The following is a 6,697-nucleotide window of genomic DNA, read 5'->3' on the forward strand; positions in this document are numbered from 1 at the left end:
TGGAAGGCAGAGTAGGCCCCGTACTGGAGGCGGCACTGGTGGCTCACATCATAGAGGACGCTGGGCGGCACTGAGGGGAAGTCGATGATGTCCTTGGCAGGAGAATCATCCAGGCACAGGCCCCACCTGCGGCTAGAGATGGGACGGGAGCAAGGAGAGCGGGGCAGCCTGTGAGACCCATCGGAGAGGCCTTGGCTGGGCTGGGAGGGGAGGAGGGAGTGGCACAGAGCCCCACCACTGTAGGAGAACTCCAGCCCCCCGCTTGGCTCAGCCACCCTGCAGCCAGCAGCAGAGGCCCTCCCACCCACACTCATCTCACCTCCTGGGCACACCAGCTCAACAACCCCAGCCCCAGTGCCCGGCCTCTGTACACACTGCCGCCTCCACCCCGCTCCTCTTGCCCTACTGCTGCAGCCTCCCCTCCAGATACAGCGCCAGGGTCCTTCCCTCCAAAGCCTCCTGGATTACCAAGCCCTCTTGTGGCCCTGCTCTCCAACCCTGCAGCCTGCATCCCTGAGCCCAGACTCTAGAGCCAGGCCCGACAAGGATCCGGAGAACATCACATCACAGTTGACACAACAGGGCCTCCGATGGCCCTACCCAGGCAGAGACCTTGGGTCATCTATGGAAGGACGAGGTCTGGAAAGCAGCCCTCCCCTGGGAGAGAGCCCAGGCAGCCGTGCCTGTCCCCCTGCAGGACTGGCCTCAGCCTCTGTCACACCCTAACTACTCTCGTCTTCCTCCAGTCACATTCCCTGGCAGCAGTGGTGGGGAACCGGGCAGACAAGAGCAGGCACAATCTATACCCACTAGACACTCCTGCTGCCGTGGTGTGGCGAAGACGAGGCTGCCCGCCTAGACACAACACCACGAGGTAGGGGCATGCAGGCAGGAGGCCCTGAGGAGGGCGGCCCAGGCCCAGCTGGCACCTGCTTCTGCCCCTGCCTCATTCTGCGTGGCCCTCGGGCATGGCTATTGTGTCTGGGCCCTGTGTCCATCCTGCTGCCCCTGCTGGACCTGAGGCTGGCACCACTACAGCTTAGCAGCAGGAGTGCCCTGGCATACTCACCAGCCCACCCCTTGACTCCTTGCTGTCCTGGAGAAACTGGAGGAAAGTTTGGGGGCCTTCTGGGGGCAGCAGTTCTGGGGAGAATTGAGCCACACGGACAATCAGGCCTGAGATGACCCTGGCAGCCACGACTTGGGCAGAAGCAACAGAGGGAGGCAGGACCCATGGGACCTGGGGCCCCTAGCCAGGCAGGGGTGATGGGGAGGCACAAACACTCCAGTCTCCCGTCTGGGAGGTCTCAGGGCAGGTGGTGCCAGGCCCGAGGGCCAGGATGAGCCACAGTCCTGGGTGGGCCAGGCAGAGATTGCACAGGGAAGAAAGCAGAGGTGATAAATCCCAGAGTCCAGCAGGGAAAGGAGAAGGAAACACTACAGATGTGGAGAGGCTGGAAGAACATGAAAGAGTCAGGAACAGCCAGTACCACCGAAGGCAGGTGTGGGGCGAGGCTGGGAGGGTGGCTCAGACCGTAGGACCCCAAAGCCCAGATTTCAGAGCAGGGGGCCTGGCAGCTGGGAGATCCAGGCTGGGTGGGCAGTCTGTGTGGTCTCCTAAGTCCCCTGGCCAGTGACAGGCCCCTGGCTGTGCCCAGAGCTGCGGAGAAGAAAGCCAAGGTGACCAAACTCCTACTGAGGACCCTGGAATCCTCCTGGAGTCACCCAGACTGCCCTGCTGGCTGGAAACAGATCCCTCTAACATGGGAGCGGGCAGAGGAGCAGCTGCTGCATGCAGTCCTAGTGCCCAAGATGACAACGTGCCAGGCTGGTCCTGGGCACCGGGTGCACACCCTCTTATTCGCTCCTCACAACCTTGAGATGGCCACGTGCCAGGCTGGCCCCGCACACCGGGTGCACACCCTCTCATTCGCTCCTCACAACCCCAAGATGGTCACGTGCCAGGCTGGTCCTGGGCACGAGGTGCACACCCTCTCATTTGCTCATCACAACATCCCAGGCAGACTATACCATCATCTCCCCTCACACACTCAGGACTCATCTGTCACTTGCCCTGAGATACACACAAGAGGAACGTGATGGCCAGGATCTCAAGCCAAGTCCAGGCTGCCTGCACCAGGCTGTGTCTGCTCACTGGGCTGCCCCCAGGGCAGGGCTCCTCCCATTCAACTGTGAGCCCGGCCTCAAATACTTCACCCCAAATACAAGTTTAAAACCATGGCAGCCGAGGCCTGGCAGGGAGAAAGGAGTGTCCCAAGTGCTCTGGCAGCTTGGGGTTCCCTGAGCCTCCCTGGGCCTGCACCCAGGGCAGAGTGTCAGCAGAGGGTGATGGGGTCAGCTGGCCCTGGGCTCCTTCCTTCCTCTAGCATTCCATGGTTCGAGGACATAGGTGGGGGCTCACCCATCCTAGCTAAAGGGTCTTCTGACCCGGTGGCTGAGGGGTCCAATGCTCCTCACCCCAGCACCAACAGTCCAGGAGAAGTCAGGAGCACGAGACGACCCTTAGCAAATCCACTGCAGGAATCAGGCCAGGTGCTGTACTGGGAGTCAGAAACCCACGTTTTTACTCTTTGACTGGCTGTAGATGCTTGCAGCCTTGGGCCTTCACGTCCTCATCTACAAGAGGCCGATCCCAAGCTACAGAAGTATAAGTAGCAGTGTCTTCTTGGGAAAAATCACACAGGCGGCCAGCAGCCAGCCCTTCCTTCCTCTGACAGGCTCACTGCCAGGTCCTCTGCGCGGCCGCAACACCCAGATCCCCAAGCCAGTCAGCCCTTCCCCTCCACACCCCTCCTCGAGCTAATTATAGTGGAGCTGGGCAGTCCCACAAGAGGTTGGAGCAGACAGTATGTGACTTGGGTCAGAAGCCTCATTGTAACCTGGCGACAGTAAAGTGCTGCCCACCACCAACAGGAGAGATCTGGGGGCCCACTCTCCTGCCCCCCCCCGCCTCCAGGATCTGGTCACAGAGTCATTGGATGGGGGGTCCAACATGTGACCCAGCCTCCCTCTCTCCCTGTAGAAATGCTGGCTTTAAGGGAAGCGGTGAGCAGAGCCTCCCCTCCTCCCTGCCTGGTCCAAGTTGACACTGGTGAAATGCTGTGACTGCTCCCCAGAGCCCCTAAAGCACCTGTCAGCCCGGAATGTCTCAGAGTTCTTCAGGCCAACCCTCTCAGACAGGCTTCAGAGGCTACCCTCCAGCCCATCCCCCACCACCTCCTGAGGGCTCTTCTGCCCCACCCTACAATGGCATGGCCCCGGCCTCTGCCCAGCCTGCCCTCCACCTACAGCGCCCTTCTTCCTTGCGGTGGAAGTCAGCCCTTAGAGGCAGCTCCAGGACTCCTTCTCTGAGTTGCTGTTCCTGACCCCAGGAGAGTTGGTGTCCATCCCCCATTCCTACAGACCCAAGAGGACTGCGTGCCTCAGTGCTAATCATCACCCACTCCCATCTGCCTGTCCCCCTGGTGTGAGGGACTAGAGGACAGGCGCTACGTCTGTCTCCTTTACCACCGTCCCTACACACAGGGCCGACGGACATGGGGGTCTGTGGACACAGCCAGAACGAGTTTGAATTCAGCCCTGTGGGTCTGCTTGGCTGATACGTAAGCATCTATATGCAGGAGGCCAAGGGGCTTCAGATCCAGCCAGGATAAGGGGGTGGTCTGTGAGTGCCTCTGAGACACCGAAAGTGCTGGAAACACTCCCAGACCATTTGGCACTTCCGGTGAATCTCACTCATTCTGTCCCCAACCTGAATGGGTGGGGTCCATCATCTCTCTCCTGTCCCACCCCCAGCAAGGAGACCACAGGCTAGTGTCCCGCTCACCTCTGCCCCTCGACACATCCTCTTCTGAGCTTTGGGAGCACCCTGCTACGTGACTCCCAGGATGCAAAGGTGAAAATGTGAAAGGACCTTGGGAAGATGGGGTTCTCCTCCCCAAACACTCCTCCATTGGTGGGGCATGTATTGTCCTGCTTCCTCTGGCTCTCCCCCGTGCCAAGGCTCCAGGAGGCCCTGGCTGGCTCTGATTCTCACACTGTCCTCCCACTCACCCCAGGCCCCAAGCCAAGTCCCTCAGGCATTCCAGCAGCTGAATGAGGGCAGAGACTCTGTCTGTTCTAGAGCTGTTGGGTGGCACCCTGGGTCAGGGCAGCTGGGAACAAGCCCTGGGGCTGTGGTGGGGACAGCTACTATTCTGATTTGCTGAAACCATTCTCTCATTCTCTGCCCTTCTCTGAGGAAGGAGACACACCCTTCTCCACACCTTCAGGCCACCTCCCTGGTGAAGTCCATACTGCGTATCACTTGGTAACAGTGGAAATAACAGTAGTGTGCATGTATAAAACGCTTACTATATGGCAGGCACTGTGCTAAGTACACCACGTATTTTCTCATTTACTCGTCAGATGGCATGCACAAAGGGCTCCCATCATGATTTCCATTTTTTGAGACTTATGGGATAATATAACTTGTCTGCCAACACAGTCACAAACCTGGGCCACAGTCTAGGTTTTTTTTTTTCCCCCAAGATGGAGTCTTGCTCTGTCACCCAGGCTGGAGTGCAATGACATCATCTCAGCTCACTGCAACCTCTGCCTCCCAGGTTCAAGCAATTCTCCTGCCTCAGCCTCCCGAGTAGCTGGGACTACATGTGCATGCCACCACGCCTGGCTAATTTTTTATATTTTTAGTAGTGTTAGCCAGGATGGTCTCGATCTCCTGACCTCGTGATCTGCCCGCTTTGGCCTTCCAAAGTGCTGGGATTATAGGAGTGAGCAACCGTGCCAGGCCAGTGATGCTCTTTAGAGAGAATGTATAGTATCCCTTAACTGGTTAAGATAAGGGATCTATCTATCTATCTACAGTAGGCCAGTGAGATTAAATAGCTGTAGGTGGCCAGCTAGTTTGGTTAAATGGCTCAATTAGTAATTGAATTCAGAGCTACAAAATGAATTTTGAGCCATTCAAGTTAATTTCATAAAGATTAAACTAAGAAACCAACTATCAAAAAGCATTATCATCAAAAGGCAAATAGATGTAAATAAACCAACACATGATTCACATCTGGTATTTGTACAGATTTCCCACTTGTCATTGTCATCAGTTTGTATCTGATAATTGTATCAGTCATGATTCAATTACCCATAGTAGACACTGCTCTGGTTAACTTAAGCAAAAAGGGGTTTGATATTGGCTAGTGTTAGTGCACTGCTGAAGGTTGCAAGAGCCGGCTTTCATCTGGATCCCCAGGGGTGTCTCCCAGAACATTGTGCAGCAAGAGCTGTCAAGGGAACAGTCACAGCTACTACAAATAGAAAACTGCAGAATCAGGGTACAGGTTCATACAACCTTCGCTGAGATGTGGGGAGCAGGAAGTTGCTGTTCCAACTGTTTCATGAACACACCATATTAGTTATGATTTGGGGGTCGGGAATTGTGCCACAACTATCTCTTCAGAACCAAGCTACTTCTGCTAGATCTGCTCCAGTAAGAAGAATGCCTTACAGGTTTCCACTCTCTCTTCATTCTACTCAGTTCTGAATTCAAGTCTTTCCATGCTGAAAGACTTTAATCAGACCTGTGAAGTGGCTCACGCCTATAATCCTAACACTTTGGGAGGCTGAGGCAGGTGGATCACCTGAGATCAGGAAATCAAGACCAGCTTGGCCAACATGGTGAAATCTCGTCTCTACTAAAAATAAAAAATATTAGCCAGGCCACTGCAGTCCATTCTGGGCGAATGTGAGACTCTTTCTCATTAAACACACACACACACACATACACACACACACACACACACACACCCTCCCCCTCAAACTTCCACCTAGATAGATGAATCTCATAACTGTAACATTGTGAGACAGAGTCTTGCTCTGTCGCATAGACAGGAGTACAATGGTGCAATCACAGCTCACTGCAACCTCTGCCTCTTGGGTTCAGGCAACTGTCTTGTCTCAGCCTCCCAAATAGCTGGTAGTGCAAGCGTGAGCCACCACGGTGGACTCTATTTTTTTTATTATTAGTAGAAACCGGGTTTCACCAGTTGATAAGGCTGATCTTGACCTGACCTCAGGAGATCCACCCTCCTCAGCCTCCCAGAGTGCCGGGATTATAGGCATGAACCGCCACCCCGGCCTTAGAAAAATTATTTGATAGATCTTTGTATTTAGGTACAGGAAGCAGAGAGTTGTCACTTGAGTGAATGAATTATTTAGTCACAAAGGCCTAAAAACCAGGATGGGTGGGGTGGCTCATGCCCATAATCCCAGGACTTTGGAAGGCCCAGGTGGGAGGATGGCTCGAGGCCAGGAGTTCAAGACCAGCCTGGGTCACAGACCCTGTCTATGTAAATATTTTTAAAAATTAAAACGCTGGGTGCAGTGGCTCGTGTCTGTAATCCCAGCACTTTGGGAGGCCAAGGTGGGTAGATTGCCTGAGATCAGAAATTCAAGACCACTCTGGCCAACATGGTGAAACCCCCTCTCTACTAAACACATAAAAACTAGCTGGGCGTGGTGGCAGATGCCTGTAATCACGGCTACTAGGGAGGCTGACGCAGGAGAATTGCTTGAACCCAGGAAGCAGAGGTTACAGTGAGCCGAGATCTCGCCACTGCACTCCAGCCTGGGTGACAGAGCAAGACCTGGTCTCAAAAAAACAAAAACAAAAATTAGC

At 54.9% G+C, this 6,697-nt stretch overlaps 1 pseudogene; it reads right to left on the reverse strand.

Annotated features, from left to right (window-relative positions):
* Positions 1-2,426, reverse strand: part of LOC108298328 — a 20,888-nt pseudogene extending 18,462 nt beyond the window's left edge.
* Between the last annotated feature and the right edge of the window lie 4,271 nt (positions 2,427-6,697).

This window comes from Cebus imitator, unplaced genomic scaffold (assembly GCF_001604975.1).
Source record: "Cebus imitator isolate Cc_AM_T3 unplaced genomic scaffold, Cebus_imitator-1.0 Scaffold938, whole genome shotgun sequence".
In the NCBI taxonomy this organism is placed as follows: domain Eukaryota; kingdom Metazoa; phylum Chordata; class Mammalia; order Primates; family Cebidae; genus Cebus; species Cebus imitator.